Source organism: Crocuta crocuta, unplaced genomic scaffold (genome assembly GCF_008692635.1).
Source record: "Crocuta crocuta isolate KB4526 unplaced genomic scaffold, BGI_CrCroc_1.0 scaffold414, whole genome shotgun sequence".
Lineage (NCBI taxonomy): Eukaryota > Metazoa > Chordata > Mammalia > Carnivora > Hyaenidae > Crocuta > Crocuta crocuta.
In genome coordinates this window covers 718,034-723,905 of record NW_027530852.1, presented here as the reverse complement: position 1 = coordinate 723,905, position 5,872 = coordinate 718,034, and the positions used below count along the sequence as shown (strand labels likewise).

Below are 5,872 nucleotides of genomic sequence, written 5' to 3'. Positions count from 1 at the left end.
AATCTGAAGCAGGCTCCAGATTCTGAGCTAGCTGTCAGCACAGAGCCCGCCCGACGCGGGGCTCAAACCCACGAGCCATGAGATCATGACCTGAGCCGAAGTCAGACGCTTAACCGGCTGAGCCACCCAGGCGCCCCCAAATGAACAAATTTTAAAGAAACTTAAAAAAAGAAAAAAAAAAAGAAAGAAAGAAAAGCAGCCCACAGGTTCTGTTCCTGTGCTTTAGTAAAATCATCCTTTTGCACCAAAGACATCTTCAAGAATTCTTTCTTGGCCATCAGCTCCAAAGCCCCATCACCCCAAAACCTCATCGTTTGGTGCCCAAATGTGGGGTTCTACGTTTTTTCATCTGGACTCACAGCTTTGGTGCAAACTTGGCGCCAATGGCTCCTCTTGCCACCCTTCATGTCAAGGAGTAAAGAGCATCCTCTCAGACCACCCAGTTTAGATTTCCACACCAATGTCCAAGAGTTTATGACCAAGTTAACACAGCCCAGGAAACTGCATTGTGTGACGAATTTCAGACTATTAATGAGAAAGCAAAATATCAACTACCTGTGGGCATTATCCCTACTATTCTTGCAAATGGAGAAGTTAACGTCAGTCAACTGGTTGTACCATAAGAAACTTTCCCCAGGTTTCTGGACAGTGCCCTGGTCATCAGAAATGTAACTCCCTTGAAAGCTAATCTGGATCATCACTAGATAAGACTGACATTACCATTTTTAGCTGTATAACTGAGAAATATGTATATTAATGTTGTTTTTTTTTAAAAAAAAAACTTAAATATTTTTTAGAGAGAGAGTGTATGTGAGCACGGAGAGGTAGAGAGAGACACTGAATCTGAAGTAGGCTACAGGCTCTGAGCTATCAGCACAGAGTCCAATGGGTGGCTCGAACACATGAACGGCAAGATCATGACCCGAGCTGAAGTCGGATTCAACTGACTGAGCCACCCAGGTGCCCCTTGATGTTGATATTTATGAGTCTGAGGCATTGCAGAGGACATGAAATGTTTCTCAACATGATTAGAGGATTTGTTTGAAGAAGAGACTATCCCCCAAAGCACTGCATATGAAAGACTATGTATGACCTTATAATAAAAAGCAATTGGATTTGGTTTTTAAACTACAGAGACAGAGACACAGAGAGAGACAGAGAGAGAGAGAGAGAGAGAGAGAGACCCGAGTCGGTATGAAGACTGATATGTGAAGCCTGAAGAGACCAATATCCCATAATAACTAGAATCATGGACAGACTTGCCCGTGACCCCTCTCAGACCCAGGAGGCCAAGCAGAAGTGCCAAGATAAGGTTTCCCTCACTTATTTTCAGGGTTCTCAAGGACATTTGAACTTTGGTCTACATGGGTAATCTGAGGTTGAAAGAAAGTAGAAACCCAGGGCCTTCTGAGTCAAGGTGAAGATCCTAAGTGAGGACCACAATCAGAGAGGGCCCCAAGGAGCCTGAATCTTGATGCCAAACTTGGAAAGGCACAGGCAGGAGTAGGTTCATACGGCATTCCCTGACTTTCCCTCTCTGGCATCTTGGGGAGTGATGGCCTCGGTCTGTGGCTTTGAGACCTAGGACAATAGAGGGAGGCATCCCAGGTACTGCCTAGCATCAAGGGCAGAATCTTGAGTGATGCCTGTGGGGACCCCAGACTCCAGAACACTGAGGTGGCACAGAGGCTGCCTCTGCCATCAACCCTGGGATGCCTCGGGTAAGGCTGTCAGACTGACTCGACAAGAAAAGCGTCAGAAACGTGAGGGCCTTGCTGTAAGGGAAGGGACCTCAGGCAAGCAAAGGAAGGAGTCTCAGGCCCTAGTAGCAGTCAAGGTGAGAATCCTGAGTGAGGACACAGGGAGCCTTTTTCTCTGAGAACTGAGTTAATCACACCGAACTCTGACTCTGCTGGCACCCCTTGGATTCCTAGGTATCGATGACATAGTACGACATACTTCCTCATATGGGGTCATAAAGGGGAGAGAGACTTGGTCCAAAGGCTATGGCCTAAGCAGCAATGGGAAGATCTCTTGGTTTTTCCAGAGACCAAGGGAAGACCCTGAGGACTAAGGGAGCCACATACCCTTTACCAGTAGGAGCAGGAAAGCATTAGTTTCTTTCTCTCAGCCTCAGGAGACCAAGGAGAGGTAGGATCAGATGAGAGCATCACTTCTTTCTAGGGGTCTCAGGGTGGTGCAGGCCTTGAGATGAGGGGCAGGCCTAAGGGCAAGGGAGGGAGGAATTCCAGGACATGAAAAGAGTCAGGGCTCAAAGTGAGGACCAATGGACTACCCACCACTAAGCAGAAAGGACAACAAAGAATCTGGCTCTGTCCCTAATTTCAGCCCTTGAAGAGCAAGGGCAGGAGTTTCAAGCTGAAACTTCCCCAACACGTATATATATTAGGTTTACAGAAAGTGAAATCCTTAGATCCAAAGTGCAGCTACCCTTCAGTGAAAGTGGTGGAGGTGTCAGGACCTATATGGACCCCAAGTAAGGATCCTTAATGAGGACTGAGGACCCCAAAGAGGCCAGGAAAGAAAACTCCTCACTGAACAGTCAGACCTGGACAGGAATCATAAGCTGAGGACCCCTTTCACTTCCTTTCCACGGGTGCCAGGAAGGTTTGTGATGTCAGAGGAGCAGAGGTAAAACAAACAAACAAACAAACAAAACAAAACAAACCCCCATGAACTGCTGCTAGTTGAATGATGGTCTTGACTGAAATAGGTGATTCCTCAACCCAAGACCGGAAGCTCCTGCTGTCACTCCAGTATGCCTGAGGCAGAGCTGACAGGAAGCAACCTAAATCTCTAATATCCTTCACAGGTGTCCCATGGGACAGGCTGATTGGGAGAAAAGGAGCCCTGCCGGTGTTTAGAGAAGTGCCCTTGGGGAAAACCAAGAGTAGCCTTCCTTATAACAGTGCACACATCCTGTCAACCTTCCTCCCCCTCTAGTGGGACCTCACCACCTGCTCTCCTACTCATACTCCTGACCGCTGCCCTTGATTACAGCCATCATGCCTTGGAGTCAGAAGAGTAAGCACCGCACTCATGAGAAACGCCACCAGTCTCAAGGTGACAGGAGAGTTCAGTCCCCTGTAAATAGTGGAAGAGTCTCCTCCCTCTACTTCTCCTGTTTTGGAGGGTAATACCCAGAGTTTATCAGCTAATGAGTTAGTTAGCACTTCCCAGGAGTCTTGGGGAGGCCCGTCTACCACCATTACCTCTTCAAGTATTTTCGGTACAAGATCTGATGGTGAGAATAGCCAAGATGAGGAACATCTATGTTTCTCTGAGCCCCCACCTTCTACTGAGAGCACATGCTTTTTTATTCTAACTATGAAGGTGGCTTTGTTCCAATAGTTTCTTCTGTACAAACATAAAATGAAACAGCCCATTCTGAAGGGAGACATGCTGAAGATTATTGGCCAAAATTATGAAGAATACTATTCTGAGATCATTAAGACAGCCTCTGAACGCATCGAGATTGTCTTTGCAGTAGACTTCAAGGAAGTTGACTCAATCAGCTACTCCTTTGACCTTGTCAGCCAAGTCAAACTCCCTAACAATGGGAGGGTACATGCTGGCAGGGCGTTACCCAAGTCCGGTTTCCCAGTGATCTCCGTGAAGGGCAACTGCACTGCTGAGGAAGACATCTGGAAATGCCTGAATATGATGCGAGTATACACGGGAGGAAGCACCTCATCTATGGAGCTTCATCGGGAAGCTCATCACCCAAGATTTGGCGAAGCTCGAGTAACTGGAGTACCACCAGGTGCCCGGCAGCAATCCTCCACGCTATGAGTTCCCGTGGGGCCCAAAAGCCCACACTGAAACCAGCAAGATCAAAGTCCCGAAATGTTTGGCCAAGCTCAATGACACAGTCCCCAGGGTCTTCTCAGCAAGATACGAAAAACTTTGCAAAATGAGGAAGAAAGAGCTGGAGCCAGACCTACAGCCAGGCTAGGCACTGCTGTTAGAGCCAGGGTGCATAACATGGCCACATCCAGCATACTACTGAAGTCTGAGGCTTTAAAAAAAAAAAAAATCCAAATTACAAACTATGGCATCATAATAGGGATTTTCATGGAAATGTGAAAGAACCCCATAGTAAATTCACTGTGATAATGGAATATGAAAAATAATAAAACATGATCAACTTTGGTGATCTTTACTGCTTTCAGTCTTTAGTTTTATAAAATTAAATAAGTTAATCCTCAATATGTTTAGTTTTAGGAGAATTGCAAATTGTAACAAGTTAGACCTCATTCTCTCTTTTATTCCTCAAATGTCTACTGAGCATGTGCTTTCTGGAAGGCCCCATGCTAGGACTGAGGATGCTAAGATCAAGACCTAGCCTTTCCCATAAAATTTTACAAACTAGTAGCCGGGATCATAAGGAAGATGCTGAGATCCACTCTGTGTCTTATAAGAAAGTAAAACCAAAACAAAAACACAATGAGCGAGAAGGGAGGTATCCCAGGGCAGAGCAGACTGTAAATTCCCCAAAACAAGGCAGTTTGAGTTTGGGGATATTGTAGGCCAGTTCATGTGATGTGATTAAAAATTAAGCTACGGAGTGGACTAGAGTGAGGGTGTGGGAATGGTGATCAGAGGCCGTACCCTAAGATGATGCATCTCAGAGGTGAGAGAAAAGAAACATCTTTGAATATGCTCTAAGTTCTAAAATTAAGGTTCAATATTATGTGCTCCTTGACATTTAGTGAAACTGACAGGGCCTCACACTGTCTAACTGGAAGTTCCCCTCTATACTCTTCACTTGCAGATAAGGGCCACTACCAAACAACCATCTTTATCAAGGGGACAAGACACACACCCTGCTTTTTCCAAAGCAGATTTCTGTTCCCTACCAGGATGCAAAATTATTCAAAGAAGCTGATTACATGGCAGCATGGGAATGAAAGGCTACCTGAAGCTCTTGACACCAAACCATGCCTCCCACAGACTTGGCTCATTCACTGTGTTCTTGACTAGAACACCCGTGTTGCACTGTGGAGCACATGGCGCCCTTCTCTCCTAGCCAATGAGCAAACATGATTAATAACTGGTTGTCTATCTCATGTCTACAGTGTCCAGTGTTGCCTGTTTGAACTCCACATAACCATAGTGTGGAGGCTCCTTCCTCACCTCATGGGGTAAACAGGAGGCCATTCAAACTGATTCTTATAAATTACTTTGGCTTCGCAGATAATCCAGAAAGAAATCTCTACCTGGAGCAGTGTATTAACCTGTTAGGAATGCCATAACAAAATAACAAAATTTTGGTTTAAACCAAAATTTATTTTCTCACAGTTCTGGAGGCTGGAAGTCCCAAGTCAAGGAGCTGGCAGGGTTCATTTCCTCTGAGGCTCCTCTCCTGGGCTCCCAGATGGCCACCCTCTTTATTTGGGGTCTCTTTGTGGGTCCTAGTCTTATAAGGACCCAAGCCAGACTGGGTTATGGCCTACCCTAAAGGCCTCATTTTAACTTAACCATCTCTTTTATTATCTCATCTACAACTGCAGTCTCATTCTGAGATACTGCGGGTTTATGGCTTCAGCATGAATTTTGGAGGGACGCAATTCAGCTCTGAAAAGACAGGAACCCTGGGCGTCTTCATTCCAATCGCAATACAGAAGAACACAGTGCACAAATAGTGCACATTGTCTCCAAGGACTTTCTGAGATAAAAGGGTGAACTCCCTTGGGATGACATGCACAGAAGCCACTGTATTGATACTTTTTGCTTTGAGCTGGTACAGTCAGAGCCCACTCTGTTAAAAGAGCATTTTAATTAGGTTATTTTGACTGTGTTTTGGTGAATTCTAAGAGAAGGCTAGATTTTTTTCCAGGGAGGTGGGGGG

The 5,872-nt window shown here is 45.7% G+C and overlaps 1 pseudogene; it reads left to right on the top strand.

Annotated features, from left to right (window-relative positions):
- Nucleotides 1-1,642: 1,642 nt before the first annotated feature.
- LOC144235854 (melanoma-associated antigen B5-like) overlaps nucleotides 1,643-5,872 on the top strand; it is a 6,094-nt pseudogene continuing 1,864 nt past the window's right edge.